Source organism: Hibiscus syriacus, unplaced genomic scaffold (assembly GCF_006381635.1).
Source record: "Hibiscus syriacus cultivar Baekdansim isolate YM2019G1 unplaced genomic scaffold, ASM638163v2 tig00111917_pilon, whole genome shotgun sequence".
Taxonomy (NCBI): Eukaryota; Viridiplantae; Streptophyta; class Magnoliopsida; order Malvales; family Malvaceae; genus Hibiscus; species Hibiscus syriacus.
The window spans coordinates 1,307,565-1,329,282 of record NW_024063213.1 but is presented as its reverse complement, the minus strand read 5'-3'; the positions used below and the strand labels follow the sequence as shown (position 1 = coordinate 1,329,282).

The following is a 21,718-nucleotide window of genomic DNA, read 5'->3' as shown; positions in this document are numbered from 1 at the left end:
ATAATTAAATATTAGTTGATGATATTTTATACCCACGTGGAAGTTAGTGGGGAAGACCAAAGTTTCTAGATTTCTCTTATTCTTCATTCTTCTTCTCCACCGTGAAGCCAAGCTAAAGGTGAGTTTTCTTGTTGATCAAATTCTTGATGAATTTAAGGTTGCTTATTGATCATTAGATGATAACTAAGCTTAAGGAAAGCTTAGGTTATCTTAAAATCAAAAGATGATGGAGTTAAGAAGGATTAAAGAAAGGAGGTGAATAAGTGAAATCTTGACAGAAAGGTATTAATTAGATTTTAAGACTAAATTTGACTTGTCATTAGTAGAATTAAAGGATATGAAGTGTCAGAATTAGATTTAGAACATGTTGGAATTTGAGTGAGATTCTTAAATTATATATGAAGGATTGGATTTTTAAGTTTTAGAGGTATTGAATGGATAATAATTAGTTTAAGTAAGTGTATGCAAGTTAGGGATATAAAAGGAGGTGAATTTTGTAGTGTTGAGAGGATTATGAAGGGATTTTCGTGTGCATCGATACACATTCAATGTGTACCGATGCACTCTCAAATAAATGAATATCGAATTCCATTAGTGCATCGATGCATAAGGAGTGCATCGATGCACACATTAAGGAGTGCATCGATACACTGTAGAGTGCATCGATACATACCTTTATTACGAGATGAAAATAGCTTTTCTTTTAGACTAAGAAATGATAGTTTAGAATATATTAATTCGTATACTGATAAGTATAAAAGAATTACTATGTAGATACAGAGCCTAAACAAGTTCCAGAACAATTTCCCAGTAAGATCGATCGAGGAAAAAGCAAAAAAATATAGGTGAGTGCATATGCATAACATGATTATAGTGATATATTCAGTTCTAGACTTGTGAGAAGTTTAGATTCAATACATTGATGCATGATTCAATTCATATTTTGAAGCATGATATGAATTCATACTATGTGCATTGTGTAACATGTTTTAAATGAATATGTATATAAAGTTATATGAGCCATGTGATGAAGGTAAGGAAATGATATGTCTATGTGATATACTATGTAAATTGGGAAAAACCCATGTTATGCAGATGAAAACTATAGGTATAGTTGGCATGCCAAGTAGAGGGTCTACGCGATCCTTCGGGACATATATGTATCCTTTGGAACATGTGTGAGGTCTTTTGAGACACATACTTGATCCTTGGCATATGTATATGATTCTTAAGGAATTTTCTACGTGGTCCTTGGGGACATCTTATATGGCACTACGGTGCAATTCTACGCAGCACTTCGGTGCAATTCTACGTGGCACTTCGGTGCATTTATACGAGCTGTGGTGACAACATAGTGTACAACCTCACAGTACTCACATACCTTAGGTTCTCAATATGGTATCATGGGCCAATAAACTTATTAATACGAATTCATGAATGTTAATGTAATATGCTTATAGGTAAGGAACATGGTGATATAAACTGTATTGTTAAGTATACGATTTCATCTCATTCCATCTTATTATGGCATTTTCATTACATTTCCTTGTTGTTATTATTATTATTATATTCCCTCACTAAGTCGATGACTTAGCGTGTGAGTGTTTCACACGTAGGATCCGAGAAAGTAGAAGAGACAGGTTAAGCAGCTGGACAACATTACTCCTGTAACTATCAGATCAGAGGCAACTTAATCAGTAGGTCATTTTGTTATGTAAATGAATGTTGGCATGTAATCAAAGGGTCAAGTTGTGTATGCTATGAGTATTTTGATAAACTTGTATTAACATATGTATATTATTTTATTTTAATAATATTATAAGTCCAAATGTTTTATCGTTTTTTAACAATATTATTTTTTATAGTCAATGTGACATCCTGGACTCGTATCCGGTCGGGTATGGGTTGAGGGTGTTACAACTTCTGTATTGAGCTGTATCTTTAATGGGGTCCCCAGTATTAGCCGATAACTTACAATTGGAGATCATAGGAGTAAAAAAGCTCTTTACATCACCAAACCCATGCTTATGTAGTAGCTCGCGAATATATTTTTGTTGAGTCAAAACGAAACCATCACCGTCAGGACATACCTCAATACCAAGGAAAAAACTAAGAGAACCAAGATCCTTCAATGAAAATCAAGTATTCAATTTTTCAATAACACATTGAACCTCGCAAGTAGCACTTCATGTCAAAATGATATCATCAACATATACTAGCATGTAAACAACACTGCTAGCAGATTTTTGAACAAACAAAGATGAATCAGATTTTTTTGGACAATCCATTGTCGTTCAGTGGTTAAGATAAATTGGATTTGGATAAAACAAACCGTTCAGAAACCAGGTATTCTCGAAGGCTCTCAAATCAGGCCCGAGGCGCCTGTTTTAAACCATAAATTGCTTTATACAGTTTATAAACTAAACGATCATCACCTTGAACAAAACCAGGAGGCTGAGTCATATAAACCTTTTCCAACAACATCCCATTTAAAAAGGCATTGTTAATATCTACTTCATGCAACAACCATCCTTTTGTCAAAGCAAGAGTAAGTATCACTCGTACAGTTATAGGTTTTACAACTGGACTAAAAACTTCATGAAAATTAATCCCCGGCTGTTGAAGAAAGTCCTTTACCACAAGCTGAGCCTTGTACCGAGACACTGAACTATCAGTATTGCGTTTCACCTTAAAAATCCACTTATAATTAACAGGTACACGGTTTTTAAGAAGAGAGAAAAGAGACTAAGTATTATTAGAAACTAAAGCATCATACTCTTATTAAGCAACTTTCTTCTAATGAGAAACCTTCATAACTTCCTTAATAGATCAAAGCTCTTCATAAAAATATTTAACATGTAAAAGACGAGGTTTTTGAATACCATTTTTGGCCCTGGTAATCATAGGGTGTAAATTTTGAACCGAAAAAACCTGTGATGGAGAAGAACGAAAAGAAGTTTCAGGCCCTTCACTTGCATGAGAAGCAGCTGGTTCACCATGTGCATGGGAAGACACTTCACGTGCATGAAAAGTGCCATCAAGAGAAGGTGGACTGGACAAAGGCTCATGTACAAATGTACTACACGGATTACAAAAACACCATGCTCCTCAACATCAGCACAGAGAGGAGAACTAGACACATGCTCTTCAATAATAGGAGACTGTTCAAGACCTGCAGCAAGTGGACTACCTACATTTATAGGAGCAACTGTTGTCTGCATAGGAGAAATAAGAGAAAGCACACCTATCGAAACACCACTGCTCGGAGAAGAAATACTTGAAATATTACACACCTCATAAGGAAAAACCCTTTCATCAAAAACAACATGCCTCGAAATAATTACCCTGCCAGAATCATCCAAGCATTTATATCCCTTATGGGCAGTCATAAAAAATAGCATGCCTCAAAATAATCACCATGCCATAATCATCCAAGCATTTATATCCCTTATAGGCAGTGTTATACCCCATAAAAACACACTTCTTTGACCTAAAATCCATCTTATGTCGATTAAAAGAACGTAAGCAAGGATAACATGCAACACCAAACACCCTAAGAAATGAATAATCTAGAGAGATACGATGTAGAGCCTCAAAAGGAGACTTTCCATGCAAAACAGGAGTGGGTAATCGATTAATAAGATAAACAGTAGAAATGAAAGTATAACTCCAAAATTTCTGAGGTAAAGAAGCCTGAGCTAACATGGTTAATCATGATTCAACAATATGCCTATGTTTTCTTTCAGCCTTACCATTTTGCCCTGACATGCCAGGACACAAGAGACGATGTTGAACTCTTTTTGCACAAAACCATTTTCGAAGTGGTTGATACTCCCCACCACTTTTATTTATACGAGCCTTGATCTTATATCCAAACTGAACCTCAACAAATTTTGCAAAGTCAAGAAAACACTGAGCCACCTCAGATTTTCGTTTCAAAAGATACATTCAAGTATAATGACTGCAGACATCAATAAAGGAAACAAATACAAAAAAACATCAGTAGATCACACAAGAGCTGACCCCCAAACATTAGAGACAACAAGCTGAAATGATTCATTATATTCGGTCAACAATTTACAAAAAGGCAATTTATGATATTTTCCTTGCATACAAGCAGAACATATACTCAATTCTTTAGTTTTATTAAAAACAAGACTACATGATTTCATAACAGGTTGAACTACATCAAGAGAGGGATGACTAAGACGCTGATGCCACAAGTTCAAAGAAGCAGGGGACTTCGAAACATTATTAACCAAAAAAGATAAGCCTTGAACCTCACAATGCAATAATTGATAGAGACCATAATCTGTGAGCCTCTCGCGGAGCAGAACCACTTGAGTCCGAGTATCCTTCATAAGATATTCAGAAGGGTAAATTCCATAAAGATACCATTATTACGAGTAAACTGGGAAACATACAACAATTTTTTTATGTTAGGTACATGTAACATATTTTGCAAAAGCAATGACTTCTTACTAGAGCTCAAAAAACTTTAACCAACATGCGTAATTGAAAGACCATCACCATTACCCATGAACAAGGAACTACCACCCGTATAAATAGTACCTAATTGAAACACTGACATGTCATTTGCCACATGATGTGTGGCACCGGTGTCAGGGTACCACAAGAAGTCAGTAGATGCTGGAGAGTTAGACCCCGAGTTAGTTAGAACAGTTGAAACATAGGCTGCAGAAATAGGAGTAAAAAAGAGTGTGTACCATGAGAACCATGAGGAGCATTTGAAGAAAACCCAGGAGAGAAGCCAGGAAAAGGATAATATCTAGGAGCATATGGAGAAGGAAAATAAACCGGAATGGGAACAAAGGTTGAATGAGAAGGCATAGAAGTTATGGTGTGAGCATAAGGTTGTCCACCAGATTGAACATGTTTGGTAGAATTTATAGCATAAGAGGACTTCGAAGCATTTTCAGTAAAAAATTCAGACCCAGACACACCAGTGTACTCCCTATCAAACCGATGATAACACTTTTGAACCACATGCCCAAATCGACCACACAACTGGCATTGAGGACGATTTGAATTGTGATGATGCCTGATGAGTGTTCAGAATTGTTAATTTTTACTATTTATTTCTTCGATTTTGTGAAATTATTCTGCTGAATTGGTCGTGTTATGCTTATTTTTGTGCAGGTCCTTACTTTCCAGAATTAGTAACAAAACGGGTACATTCTGTATTTTTTATTATTTGGTCACGGCTGGAGACATGGGCACGACGCGGTCTGATGTGACGGTTTCTAAAGGTCTAGTCAGCGACAGTTTCTAGAAGACTTCCTCTGCACGCCTTCTGGAAGATGGACGAGCAGAGTTGCATTAGGAGACTAGTTTAAGTTTGAATTTAAATTAAAAACAATTATCTTTAGGATTATTTTATTTTATTTTCTTTGTTTATCCTTAAGCTTTGAGAGGCTATAAATACCCACTTGGGGTAAGCCTAAACTCATCACTCATATTACAATCTTCTTTTCTCTCTAGATTTTATAAAAGCTTTCTCTTTTTACTTTTCAAGTTCTTTTCATTTTTATTTTATTTTTCAAACTTTGTTTTCAATATGCTAAGTATGACTTTTGTCATGCTTAGCTAAATTTTTCATAAGCCGAGAACTAACACGATGACTCAATTCCAACGGGAGAATTGAAACAGGCTCTTAATATATTCGGAATATCTCTCTCAATCTCTGCGCTTATTTTTCAATATCAAAACAGTTTTCAAAATCAAAGATTAACTTTGGTCAAGAGGTTGTTGCGATTAAACTTGTAGGAGGATGATTCGGCTTATAGAAAGCAATTCGTCTTCCTGGGAACACACTTGGCGAGATGGCTTCGCCAAGAGGGAATTGAGATCAGAATTGATGGTTATTGAAGCAACAATCCGAGTCGGTCACCACGAACTTAAACGATAATTGATCTACGACAATTGATATTGTTAGAATTAATTAACGAAGCCAGAATCAAAGATTGCCTTGGGTATTCGGTATACAAGATAGAGTCACGGGGATTGCCTTGTAGACAAAGTAACCGACGTGAATCCCGGAGGAAAATCTTATTCGATGATCTAAAGGAACTTGATTCAAGGCAAGGCTTGAGGCTATTTTTTACAATATTCATACACAATCTTTATTCTCTTATTTTTACTTTAATGGCTTTTATTTATTTAATCATTTTTATTACTATCTCATTTCACCAAACCCCCTATTTTACTGTCTTTCGCCTGGTTTAAAACCAATAAAACATAAATTTGTAATTTTCTAAGTCCTTGAGGATTCGACCCTTATTTCTCTATACTACGCATTTTCTTATTGATTAATTGAGAAAAATGAATTATTTTGACATCGAAACGACAGTTGTTAACGCCCTTGACCTTAACCACGATAGCCATTCGATTGACCACGAGACAAGTGTCCCTGTGATGACCTAGTGGTAGAATCTTGAGTTATGCGAGTATTAGTTTCAGCAGCATCACCTTCTCGAGAATGAAGAACAAGATCAGCAGAAATACCCTAACTCAAAACACCTTCTGTCGAGCCTCCCAATCTAACAACATTTCAATAAGAACATCAAGAGACAATACTTCTCGTGACGCAATTGTAATAATGGATTCAAACTCCATTGATAGCCCAACTAACACAACATTAACATGCTCTTGCTCAATAACCACACTACCCGAAGCATTCAACAAGTCACAAATGGACTTAACCTTAGCAAGATATTCTCTTATCGTCAAACCAAATTTTCGTTAGGAATGAAGACTATGCCGGAGAGAAGAAATTTTAGCACTGGAACGAGCACCAAATAAACGAGATATAGTATTCCAAATTGACATCGCCGTTGTAAGACCAGTCAAGTGAGGCAGAACCTCTGTACTCACAGTAGTTAAAATCCAAGAAACAATCATTTTATCTTGTTGATGATAAGCTGCAAAACCTGGATTATCTTCAAGCTGATTTATTAGTTCAATTATATGTAACCCTTAATATAGAAAGAATACATTTGTGGTGAGATTTTTTTTATCAACGATATTTTATTTTGTGAATAACTTATTACATTTAAAAGTTTAATCTAAATCGAATTTTCAAAAGAATGTTATAATTATGAGATAGAGAAAACTATTATTTTTTATATTGTATGACTTAAGATTAAGTAAGTAATTAAAAGAGCTTTCATTTGAACATTTGCATGAATTTTCTTTGCACTTGAGCTAAGGTTTAGGTGACATTAATAATTGGATAATTATGATCTATTGATGAAATTAATGATATATACATTTTTATATAGATTTTGATTAGTTGGATTTAGATTTGGGTATGCTAACTATATTCATAGTACAACATGTTTGTAGTATGTGTTAATCAATCTTTGCGTTATTTAATAATATTTCTTTTTTTAAAATATTAAATATAAATAATGTTCAAATTGATGAGTTGGAGTTTTATAACTTATCAATATAAAACTATCTTAAAAATAGTAAGAAATTTAATTGAGTAGTTCTTAAAACGATAATTTTTTTTAATTATTTATATTTGAAATAAATAATAGAGATTTATCATTCAAATAATTTAATATTTTTTGTAATTTCGATAATCACAAATTTAGGATAAGAAAACAATTTATCTCATGGTATTAATATATACAAAACTTAACTATAAAAGAATTAACAATCGACCGAATCTGTTCGACTTTAATTATATCATTTTGATCTCGATTAACATTAAATAAGTTGGACTTTAAATAATTTCCTTACCAAATGAGATGAAATTACGAGCTTTAAGTATTATCTTGTTCCCACATCAAATTCTATCAATGTCAGGTAGCTTTATGTGAACATCACCGAAATTCTTACAGAAATAATTGTAAAGATGCATGCTCATTTGCAATGAAATTCAAAAAATATGGTTGCCCTTTTAGTATTAAATTCTCAGCAGTTGATTATGATGTCTTTCATGTTTGATATATGGTTTTTATTAAAATCGTAAACATAAATAAATTGTTAAACTTTCAACTATTTACATTGCAACATTATAGGGTTAGCTTTTATATGATATCAATTACAAAATATATAAATAAAAGAGAAACAGTATACATGAAGTTGAAAAACGGTAGAATCGATCTCAAGTCGTAAATGACAAATTTTTTGGGATAATGTAATAGAAAAATGAATTTGTTCACATAAGATATTCGTGAATTTTTTTTTTCACAAACAGAGCTAATGTTATACTGTTAATTGGAAGTTGTGTAAACTATATGATGTTTTTAGAAAGATGCATAGAAAACACGATATCTTTTAGTATTAGTTCCTCTTATATTTTGATCTAAATTATAATTGATGATTAAGTTAGATTTTATTATAATTCTAGTGGTTAAAGAGTACTTGATAATTATGTCTATTTAATAAAATAAATATTTATTTTATGCAAAAAATTCTATGGAATAAGAATTCTTGGTGAATGTCTCGCCTTTAGGGTAATGTGAGAAAAAATATTTTGGAGAGACATGTAATTCCTTTTGGATTTTACGTTGTATATTTTGTTGGGATGTTAAAAGAGTATTTTGGGATATACCGAGTTTTAGTATCTATACAATTTTAAGATATATGTGATATTATGTATTTGTACTCTTTGTTCTCAACGTTTATATGATTGTAGTTCATCTCGTCCTTAAAGGTAGACAAAATTAACCACGTTAAATCTTATTTTTTGTGCATGTATTTTTTATGTTGATATCGTTTTAATTATTTTTCACTAAATATTTCATGCGTTTTTATTGTGTACCGTAGAAACCAATTTATTTGAGAAAATAAATTGAGATGGTCCATTATATGAGTATTTTTTCCTAAATTATTATTACAGTAATTCTCGCACATCAACTAGATATTTAATTTTAGATAAATGATATGATCTTTAAATATGTATGATGACAATTGATATAATCAATAAGACTTACCTACCTGACCTCAATCATGGAAGTGTGGGAACTACCATTTAAATTCCTTATTAATGGTGGTGGTGGCCAAGACAATGGTATCACTATGTAATTTTACAACACCATAAATGAGTTTTTTTTTTATTTTACGCATTGAAAAAGAAATTAATGAATAGATGGATTCAGGGTTTCTGATAAAAGAAAAACAAATTCACTGTAAATTATTTAAGGGTAAATTTGTGTTCAGTACCTAAACTATCAGTTTTAATACTTAAATTTTCATTTTTTTTTCAAAATATGCATGACGTTTAGTTTTTATTTCATTTTAATATCATACCGTTAAAAACTTAACGGAAGGGTTGACGTGGCATATCTTCGATGAACGGACAACCAATCCGAACAATGGACTACGAGAGAATGACGAGTTGTCTAACTTAGTCCAGTTTCAGACCCATCGGACGATTGACTATGGAGATCAGAGGACGAAGTGATCGAAGAGTTCATCGTTGATTTGGAGAATTTGAGGTGTTTTCTGGTACAACATAGGTCTGAATAGCGTCCAATGGTTCGAAAAGGTACGTGTTGGAAAGTTTGAGCTTCATCGGTTGACAAATACGATGACTGACAATTGTAGATGCGATGGTTGGCGAGCTTGTCCGCTAAATTTTTACCGGCGAGGTATTAAAATAAAACAAAAACTAAATGTTAGTTACAATTTTGAAAAAAATGAAAGTTTAAAAACTAAAATTGATATTATAGGTACTAAAAGCATAATTGACCCATTATTTAATTAGATTCAGATATAAATAAGTTAAAAAAAGTTAGAAAGTTTCGACTTCAATAAACATGCTACTTACGCAAATTCAGACTCTTCAAAAGCTTATAAACCTATTCATCAATAGATACATGTTAGATGACGCGAAATGGTCCTATTATGGCTAATAAAAGAATATTTTACAAAATTTAATAATGTGTATGATAATAAGTTTAGGGGTGAGTGTTCAATCGAATTGAGTCAAAATATTTTGAGTTATTCGAGTTGATGAGCCTTATTTTATAACTCATATTTGATTTGAAATTTTCGAGTCGAGTCGAGTCAAATCAAATTTTCGAGTTTATATTTAAGTTTAATTATAAATATTTATAATATTATGAAATTATTTAATTCTAATTTAAATGATATTTTATAATCATATACAATACATATATATTTTTTTGTATTTTTTCATATGTGATTTACATATACCATATAAAGTCGAGGGATTTAACTCAAACCTCGACTTAAACTTAGAATCAATCTACTAATTACTAAAAATTTTGAGTTATTCAAGTTGTATTTTATAACTCGATTTGAATTTGAAATTTTTTCGAGTCGAGTTTATGAAATTACAATTCAACTCAATTAGAGTCGAGTTTTTTCGAATTGAGTCGAAAATAAAAATCAATTTTGACGAGTTTTGCCCACTCCTAAATAATTGGTAGTAATCCTAATAAATAAGAGAGATTACATTAATCAATTATTGACCAGTTGATAAATTTGAGCACTAAAAGACTAACCTGTGATTCGGCTATAAAAAACTAAGCTTGTTAAATATAACCTCTCACTACCAACAATCAGTTTGTCTAGTGGGATGAGACACTAGATCCCTTAAGCAAGGTCAGAGGTTTGAATCCTGCGTTTACGAATGGAACAAACTGGGTTGGGAGGGTCGCCCTCGCCTCTGCAATACCCGATCTGAATTAGTCAATTAATAGATCGGATATCAATGATTAATTCAAAAAAATATAACCTCACTTATACTCAATTTTCTTTTTGCTTTTGTTCCATTGAACTAACCATCTTCATTTGAAAACGATAAATGATTTTATATGTACTTGTAGCATGTTTTTTGTATTTTTTTAACATTTAAGATTAAATTTAGTGTCGCTTCTTATTTACTATCTTATTGATGTACCTTTACTTTAAATATTCGGATTGACACTCTCAGACCTCAGTCACCTGAAATTTATGTACTGTTCCATTATTATGTCAATTGTAAATATCTTGTCCATCATAGTTGATAATAAATTGTGTGTATCTTTTGGGAAAATTTTATAACATTATACCAGTATCGTTCAATACTATTAATAATGAATATTATTAATTTAACTTATAAAATTTAAAATTTTAAAATACTCATCGTATAATTATAAATTAGTTGAAAATATAAAGATAAATTAATTAAAAAAAATATTAATTATATTATTTTCCATATTTTTTGGGTAAATTATATCATTGATCACCTAACTATTTAGCCTTTTTACTTTTACTACTGATTTTTCAATTTTATTAATCAAACTACCTAACTATTTAATTATATTCAATCAAGCCACTTTCGGTTAATATTTGACGAAAGTGCTGATGTGGTAATTAATAAAATTGATATAATCATATATTTAGTCCCCAATATTTATATAATTTATTAATTTAGTCCTAATTTTAAATTAATTTAATAAATTTAATCTCTCAATCAGATGATGACACTTGCCACCACTTAATTAGATTATATTTTAAATTTAATCTAATTAAATGTCTTGTCCAGTTCATCGAGTTACATTTATGACTTTGAGGAATCTGGCAGCAATAATCAACTGCGTAAATTTGTTAGAAATGGTGAACTGGAAGAATGGTTTAAGCTTCTCGAGGGCATGGTTTATCATTGTAAGATTCATGATATTATACTTTGTACTAGTTTAATTCGTGGGTTTTGTAAGAGAGGCAAGACTAGAAAAGCTACCCGGGTTACAGAGCTTATCGAAGTTTCGGGATTGTTTCTGATGTCATAACTTATAATCAGAGGCAGGGCTAGGACGGCGCAACGTGCATGACGGAACAGGACTCCGGAATAACAAATGCTCTAAAAAAAATTTAGATTTATTATTATTTTTACAATAAAAAAGCAAACAAAATATTATGGATCAGTTGATCAAGTCATACTTGCGGACAATCATGTCACAAGAAAGGCTAAATAGACTTGCTTTAATGGCCATTGAGAGCGATATTTTAGAAGAAGTTGATATTGAAAGTGTTATAGATGATTTTGTTTCAAAAAATGTAATAGGAGCATCATGTTTTAAGTGAATATGTACGAGTTTCTATATTCTTAATATATATCATGTAATATGACATTCTTTAAAAAAAATTGAGATTTAAGGATCGCTTTTTAAGAATTTGCACAAAGCCTCCAACGTCTTTGCCCCGACCCTGCTTATAATGTGTTGATTAGTATTGCAGGACATGTGAGATTGCAGAACTACCTTTAGATTAGGGATAGTCTACCATATATCCCTCCTATTAGGTGTAAGTTCGATCCCAGCCGGTTAGAGTTAAAATATATTAAATTAAAATTAAAATATAATCTAATTAAGTGGTGACAAGTGTCACCATCTGATTGGAAGATTAATTTTATTGAATTAATTTAGAATTAGGACTAAATTAATAAATTGTGTAAATATCAAGGACTAAATGTATATTATACCAATTTTATTAACTATCACGTCAAACACTTCCGTTAATATTAATGACAAGTGGCTTAATTGAATATAATTAAATAGGTAGGTGGTCGGATTGACAAAATTGAAAGATCGGTGATAAAAGTAAAAAAAACTAAATAGTTAGGTGGTCAATGGTATAATTTATCCAAAAAATTATATAAAAGTATATAAAATAATATAAATAATATTTTATTTTAAATAATTAACCTTTAAATTTTAAAATAATTTGTAATTATATGTCTAGTGTTTTGGAATTTTAAATTTATATTATTTAAAGTAATGGTCCTCATCGTTGAGGTGTTCATATTATTTATAAGTTGTTTGATTATTTTTTTAGTCGTATTTTTATTACTTAACGATTATCTTTTATTATTCGATGATTTTAAGATAAATGATTAATAAATTCAATGAATTTACTTTAGATTTTAGACGGTATAAACTGTTCTTTCTCCATATTATAAATTAAAATGATCTGTTATTATTATTATTTTAAAAAATCATCTTGTCGGAGACAAAACTAATCTTAATGATTGTAATGAAAAAAGCACGGCACAGTGATGAGCAGAGAACAACCAAGCCTTTCCCAACAAGTGTTCCACCCAATTTTTTGGCAAAAAGTATAATTAATTAATTTAAAAGAAACTATAATTAAAGTCCAGCTAAGCACGTGTTTAAACAATAATGTCCAAACAATGAATTAACCTAATAATGTATGTCCTAGGCTTCAGAGTCCAACAATTAGGGTTCATGCAACAATATTATATACAACATGCTCCCTTTTGTTTTATAAATAATCACATAACCACCCAGGATTCTGCAATCATTTGTCTCCCTCATGTCCCCTAAACAAACAATGAGCAACAAACATGTATCCATATATAAATAATAAAATGATTTTCGTAAAATTAGAGTCTTGACATAGGCAACATACATAGATACTTCAATGAAAATGAAGAGTCATCGTAACGTAGATTATATTGTGTCAAAACATGTTGCTATATGGGGTTCCATATACAATAAGGTATGGTACCGTTTGCACGACTGTGTCGATCGGTATCGCGAAGTTCACTCCGGAGGACATTCCTGTCCCTGCAAGATCGTATAATAGGATCAACCATTTTTTTGCAGAAAAGGAAAACAAAGACGCTGCATCACTTTTCTTTGTACCAAAAGGACTAATCATGTGATCTCCTTACCTTTTCGAGTGAAAGTTGCGGTATTAACACCGATGACATGACCGTATGAATCTATCAACGGCCCACCGGAGTTGCCTGCACGGACATATAGGGTGTATTGTATCACAACTGATCATCTTCAATACGACAGTAATATGGAAGGTCTGCAACTGAGACAGCTTTCATGGATGTCAGCTTACAAATGAAATCCATCTAATGTTTATCTGAATTAACGGAAGCATCTGTTTGAATTGCTCCTCTAATAGCCCTGCCATTTGGGGAAGGTATCTCTCTGCCTAATCCACTAACCGCCTGCAAATAACAATTCATGTCACCACTCGTCAACTGGTAAGGCAGCATGACTTCTCTAGGTCATATCAGATCGGCGCCCATGTGTAATTCAGTTATTAAACAGTTATTTACCCGTCGTTAAAGTATTCTCGTATCCGAAGGGATTTCCGATGGCGAAACAGCTCTGTCCGACACGCACGTCCCAAGAAGTGCCGATCACAGCTGGTTTTAGTTCATAGCCCTCAACATCAACCTGCAGGTGGAAATTATTCCAAAGCATGTAGCAAAACTAATTCAATTGTTCATACAGAAAAAAAGAAAAGCAAGCACCCTTAGAATTGATCATGAAAATACCTTTAAAACAGCTAAATCATAGGCTGGATCAATGCCAACAAGTTTCCCTTTTTTGTAAAAGCTAGTCCCTCTGGCATCAACCAGAAACACCTTATATCGTTGCAACCCAGTTTGATCGGTAGCCAATTTATCCACAACATGGTAATTAATAACCTGTTACATTATATGCAAATCAATAAACCAGAAGGTAACCAACTATAACTGTCGGTATCTATAGCTAAAGTATAAATTACAAATCAATTACTGAAAAAGAACAGAGGACAATGCTCACAATATGACCAAAATTGTCCCAGATGAAGCCAGAACCCGTCCCTTGAACTTTTGCATCGTCATCCTGGGAAACCGTATCTTCCTTGGAAGAACTCTTTGGGATTTTAGCTAACTCAAGGTCTTCAATAAACACAACCGATGGTGAAGTTTCCAGGAACAGATGAACGAGTCTATCTTCATCTTGATCGAGTTCCACTTGTTGTGGTTGTAGGGCGATGGCAGAACATAGATGAGAAATGGGGTTTGAAAATTGGAGTAAAGAAGACATTGCAGCAGATGAAGCAAAGACAATTGCTCCTCCTTGTGGAAAATGAAGTTCTACATGAAGATTCTGATGAACAAGTTGCTGTGGTTGGCAGTGGATATGGGAGCGTTTGTAGAGAAGAAGCCAACATCTCCTTGTGCATTGTTCAAGCTTCCTTTAAGTGTTGGAACTTGATTTACTCATTTTTGTGGATAAGGTGTCTTCACAGTCTGTTCAACAGGAGAAATGAACTAGGGCCGAGTGGGCTGGGTCGAGCATGCTTTGGGATTCAATAAACAAACCCATTGATCATTTGCTCAATGTAAATGACAATTTATTTTAGTCAATTATGGTTTTAATCCTCCATCTTATATTCAACATAGAGATTTAGTTCATGTACTTCTATTTTTCATAATTTAATCTTCTAAATATTGTTAGTTTTATTCTTTAATTTTAATCATCAATAATGTTAAAAATTTCCTAAATTGAAAAATTCATCAATGTCTTACGTGATAAAAGGGAAGGGATTTTCTCCTGGCCGTAGGTTCGAACAATTGTATGTATATTTAGATGTTCCACAATCTATATGAAGGAAACAAAAACATGTAGGGTGGCGTGCAGCCAATCCCACAGTGTACATACACACAGATAGAGCAACAGTGAGGGAATCTGTTTCATCTGCAAAAGCAATGCTATGTTGGGTCAGCTTCATCATCAAACTGAGGAAAAGCCATGTCAAATCATGCTTAAAACTTCTACAACCCTTGCACTTTTTTTCTATAAATATTGCCTTTTCCTGTTTGATGTATATATATTTTGTTCCTCTTATACTCACTGTCGTTCTCCTCTCGTATGCAACAAATCATCAACACCATCTAGCAGCCTTTTTCTCCTCTGACACACTAAGTGAGGGGTTGAAGGCTTGAAGCAATAAACTGGTAGATATTCCTTTACTACAGTCGAAATTTCTGAATGCTTATATGTGTGTGTTGTTTGTTGCTTTGAGTTTGAGCTTGTCCTCTCATGGCTTCTCTTCATGTTTTCCTTGTTGGGTTCCTTGTTCTATCATGTGGAGTGATTGCAGAGAATGATTTGTTGATGGAAGAAAGTGAGCTTCTGGGACTGTTTGATGTCATGGCTTCACTTGTAGACGAACCTGGTTGGTCTGAACTGCACCCTGAGCCATGCACCAACACGCCATGGCCTGGAATCGAGTGCCAGGTCGGTCAAGATCAAGATCCACCGATTTTTCACGTTACAACTATTCATATCGGCCCTGAAGTTGCCTCCCCGCCGTGCCAACCTGCTGCGAAGATATCGGATTCTTTGCTCAAAATACCTTACCTCAAATCCCTCTCTATTTTCAACTGTTTTTTGACATCAACGGTTGTGCTTTCTCCCACGTTGTTTGGTGCGCTGTCTTCCTTGGAGCATCTTTCACTTCAATCAAATCCGTTTCTATCCGGTGATGTTCCTTCAAGCTTGGGGATTCTTTCAAAGCTAAGGGTCTTGATCTTGTCACAGAACAATCTACAAGGGAACATCCCTGGTGAACTCGGTGGGTTAGTCAACTTGGAGCAACTTGACCTGAGTTACAATAACCTTAGTGGCGAAATCCCACAAGAACTTGGAAGGTTAAAGAGTTTAGCCATTTTGGACTTGAGCTCCAATGACCTTGAAGGGGTGGTGCCATTTGGTTTAGGTCAGCTTCATCTTCTTCAAAAGCTTGATTTTTCCTCAAACAGGCTCAATGGCAAGATTCCATCACAGCTAGGGAAGCTAAACAGGTTGGTTTTGCTTGATTTGAGCCAGAACTCCATAAATGGTCCACTCCCTGAAACTCTCTCAGGCTTAGAGCACTTACAGTACTTAATATTTGATTCCAACCCTATAAATTCATTGATTCCCTTATTTCTGGGATCCCTCAAGAAACTTACCTATTCAGCTTCTCGAGATGTGGGTTGACGGGCAAAATACCAAACTCCTTGTCTTCATTGAACAACCTCACAGCCCTTTCGTTAGACAACAATAGTCTCAAGGGCACAATCCCTTCAAATCTGGGGTACCTCCCAAATCTAGACCAGCTTAACCTCAGCCACAACAAGCTAACCGGGGAACTACCATTCTCACAGGACTTCATCAATAGACTAGGCGAAAGGCTTGATGTTAGAGGCAACAATGGGCTATGCACAAGCCACAACATCTCAACATATCTACAAACTCGAACTTGCTTGGACAAACAAGGCACGGTTGACAATGTAACATGTCCCCCACAACAACCTTATGATCTCAAGGGAAATAACAATAACAAGAACAAGAACACATCTTTGTACAATGGAAGAACCAGTTCATCTGCTCCTTCCCAACACCCACCATCACCACACTTGATCATTGTAACTTGTATTGTTGTTTTAAACATGTTTTCTTTTCTGTAAACAACTCCACTAATCTAATGGTGTGTTTTGATGGGTCATTTTCTGGATGGCGAAAATGCAGAGAGCCTTAAGGGTACACCCACCAAGTTGGTGAAACTGGGCAGAGTTGCAGAGAAAGAGATGACATTTACAAGTAGTAGTTGAGGTGAATGAACATAGGATAAGGGAGGCCAAAAAGTGTGTTTGCACAAGGGCTATGTGTATCTAATGATGGTATCATACAACGACAAATCTCCATCTCTGATTGCCGGTTCACCTGTGGCAGCTTTTTGTATAAAGATAGAAGCAAAAGTGTGTCGGATCTGATGTTTAATTCAACTGCATATTTCAGATTTGTTGCAGGGGGAAAATATAGACATTTGTAGGGATTAATAAAGTTTCATTCTATTTTATTTTAAAAAGTAAATGATAAAATAGTATTTATTTTATTTTATTAATTCGATTATCTTCGTTCAGTTAAACTCTACTGAATATTCACCCCTAGTCTTTGTAACTGAATCTTGGTCTATTGTGCTATCAGTCCCCTCTATACTTGATGCATTTGAAATTTATTTCAAGAGCAAATGTAGTTCTGTTTGTTTCACGAAATATAAATTCTTGAAAATGAATTTTGTAAAAATGAATTATATTTCTTAGAAATCATTTTTGGAAATCATTTTACGATGTTGTATAATTCATTTTCCACTAATTGGTAAATTTTTTAAATTATTTATTATAAATATCAAATGCAATAAATAATATTATTTATTAACAAAATAATAATAATATATTTAAAATATTATAATAATTTATTTAATATTATTTATGTCAATAGTTATTATTAAAATATTATATTTACAATTTTTATAAATAAAAATATTAAGATTATCATATTCTAATTAAAATAAAATTATTATAAATTATATTAATTATTTATTAAAATAATAATAAAAATATTATTAATGATATTAATTACTTATTAAAATAATAATATTATTAAATTTTTAAAAATTATAATATTAAAATAAGAGCATTATATTATATTTTAAGGAGTATATTTTAAGTAATTCAATAATAATATTTTTTATGAAATTAATAAATATCATTAATTTTATTAACAATTTATTAACAATTTATAAAATTATAAATATCATTAATAAATATCATTAATTTTATTAATAAGACCCGTAATGTGGACTTAGAACTTAATATTTGTAGTTATTTTTTTGGGGGTTACTCATTGAACTGGACCGTCGAGGAGGTCTAGGGTTTCAGTGGTAGCTTGCCGCTTCACCATGATTTAAGCATAAAAAGAAGTTGCTGCTTGTTCATGTCATTGTGGGGGTCGGTTCAGTGCTTTAGCCTCTGTCGTCTCGGTGAGGCTATCGGCCTTTCCCTGCCACCTGAACATCATGGAATATATTCCCTCTCTCTCTATCTCTCTCTTCCCAATATAATAAGGAAATAAAAGTGGATTAACTAGGGTGTATAAATAAGAGGTCTGTCCCAATGCAAAGAGTGATGAGCCCAATTCCAAGTGCTTAAGCCTTGGCTTAAATAGGCCTATGATTATTGGGGTTAAAACTCCTTGGATTTGGGAGAAGAAAAGTTTTTGGAATCTTTTTTAATTATTTTTTATAATTTTCTGTATATAATTTATCGATTGTTTAATCAGATCAAGTATTGTAAATATTCATTATAAATATAATCTTTCAAATCCATTTGTTTTATTTACAATATCGAGATTTAAAATTTTATTATTAAAATTTTAATAATGGAATTTGAGATGTTGATTTAAAAACATGATTAAATATCAATAGTGACTATATGATACCCAATTCCCGGAATTATCTTGACAAAAAATAAAATTGAAATATTCCTATCAAAATAGAAAAAGTCAAAATATCAATAAATAAGCTTTTAATTCTGCTTGAATAATTTGGTTAACACTAAAACTCAGCAATTTACCGAAGTCGCATTTGGAACTCATGGGAACAGTAGAGATCCAAACTCTAGAAAAATTAATCAACAAATTAAAAATTTCATATGGTCTTGGTCTTGACGCTGGCTATTACAATATTTTATACAACGTTTACAAAAGAAAGCCTCTATGCAGGATAGATCGATGTAGTAATAGTCGTTCCTTAAAATTTAAAATTATTATAAATTTTATTTTTATTTCTGTTAAAAATATATTTTTATTCTTCTAAAATTTTATAAATTTAAGTTGATGATATTTAAACTCAAATTTATCCATTCAACATACAATTTTGCATTTGTCCTAACTCTATGTACAATCTCCTTCGATGAAATCATTACAAGTAGTAATTGCTAGCCAAAAAAGACATTATTTATTTCTATTGCACCAAGTATTAATGGTAAGGAGACGTAGCTTGGATCCGATTCTTTCGTTTTAGGAGGAACCGTTGAAGCGATCTCTTCATGCCGGTGGGAAGTCCGGTACTCGAGCTTTTTATCGGAGATTGGAACATTGGTGAAACCGGTTCCCATCCCGACGCCAGAGCCGTTTCTCGGTTCGCAATCATCAGAATGGCTCTTGCCTGCAAAAACTTTATCATTAACCAAAATAAACCATAATATATTAAATGAACGAAGGGAATTAGTGATGGCAGTCGTTTTTTTAAATATTTTTTTTATTAATAATCCGTTTTAACTTTTTAAAATTTTATGAATTCGATTCGTTCCAAATTAACCTAAAAATGAAGTACCTGCAGCTCTGTAACATCACAAACGCAAACTCTTCCATTGTAGAAAATCGTAAGCTGTTGGTGTTGATTCTCTGGGCTTTCGCTGCTCCCTTCCACCCTTCATTAAAAACAAAGTGAGTCGCAGATAATATTATTCATTGCACCCAAGTATACCAACACCATGGAAAGGGAAGTGCATACATGTCTCGACGGTGGCCGGAAAAACTAGAAGGAAGGAGCCGGAGTTCCAAGTTGCAGTTTCGTCTCAGCTTCATATATATATTTATATACTATATGATGAGGATAATGAACGAAGAAAATTGTTTTTTCTGTTAGCTTTTTTCCCTGATGAGGAAGAAAATTATAACATTAGATAGGGGAAGGTTGAAGAAGAAAATGAGACAATATAAAGGGGAGAGTGTGTATGTGAGATTGCGTTGGGGTGGGCACCGATGTTTTGAAAGCAAATCTAAATTAAAATATTATTATAAATATTTCATTTATCATTAAAATTTAAAGGGTAGATTATACTAAATATCATTGAACTTTAGGTGATATATCATTTATATTTCTAAAAATTTAATTTCTCTAATTATAGTAACAATCTCTGATTTTCAGTTCAATTATATTGTTGAGATGTTAAAATCTAAATAGTGTGATGACATGAACAATATGACATTGTTTTGGTGCAGTTATTGATGCCTAATACGATAGTATTTTAGGCATTAAATTTTAGGAGTGTATCAATTTTGCCACTAAGCTTTTAAACAAACCGCTTTTTCACTTTTTTGATCATCGTCGATAGTCAATATTTACTCATCGTCGAATCATATTTCGTCACAAGACTGGTACAAAAAAGCGTTCATATTTCACTTCTCTTTCTTTTTCTAGGATTTATTTTTCACGAGAACACTCAAATTTGATTAAATTAAACAAAAAATCCCTCATTTTTAGGGGTTGCGGCTTTCTTCAATATGAGGAGTTGTAGTGATTGTTTGAAAATCTGAACGGTAAGAATCATTATTTTGAGAAGACAAACAATATATCTAAAAAATAATCTCATCGGATGATCATTTAAGGAGATCGAAGTGTTAATATGTTGAACCTTTAAATGGAATTTTGTTTATTTTGTGTGAGTTATTGAAAAATCAATCCTAAGAGAAGAAAGAAAAGTGAAATTTGAACTGTTGAACTATATTTTGATATAACAATTTAAGGCAAAATGTTTTTGGATTTGAATTAAATTTGTTCAAAGTTTTTCAAAAATAATTCAAAGTCCTTAAAGCTTGGAATTGAGCACAAAACGTTTTCTGAACAAGAAGTATTGATACTGTTCTTACAGTATCGATGATGTTCATATGGTACCGATACCAAAGTTAAGGGAAGTATCGATACTCACTAAGTAGTACCGATACTACCAACTTTGCTCAAATTCCAGAATGCAAAAATGGTACCGATACTACTCTGTATAGTAGTATCGATACCATAGGCATAGTATCGATACCATAGGCATAATATCGATACCATCAGGCCTCAACGACTAGTAACGACAAGTTGATTTAAATATAACAAAGGTAGTACTGATACTCCCTTTAGGAGAACTGATATCCCTTGGTCCGGGTAGCTTTATTTTGTACGAAAATTGATCCCCAACGGCTCCAAACCACCTCCAACGGCTAGAACAATATTCCAACACATAAATACAAGTTAAGGACACTTGAAGAAGGGTTAGAACACATATCCAAGCAATCAAACACAAGAGAAGAGCTTTTCACTATTTATT

The 21,718-nt window shown here is 32.8% G+C and overlaps 2 pseudogenes; one reads left to right on the top strand and one right to left on the bottom strand.

The window, feature by feature from the left end:
* Nucleotides 1-13,668: 13,668 nt before the first annotated feature.
* LOC120172916 lies at nt 13,669-14,998 on the bottom strand (annotated as a pseudogene).
* Nucleotides 14,999-15,836: 838 nt separating this feature from the next.
* Nucleotides 15,837-17,248, top strand: LOC120172945 (annotated as a pseudogene).
* Nucleotides 17,249-21,718: the final 4,470 nt, after the last annotated feature.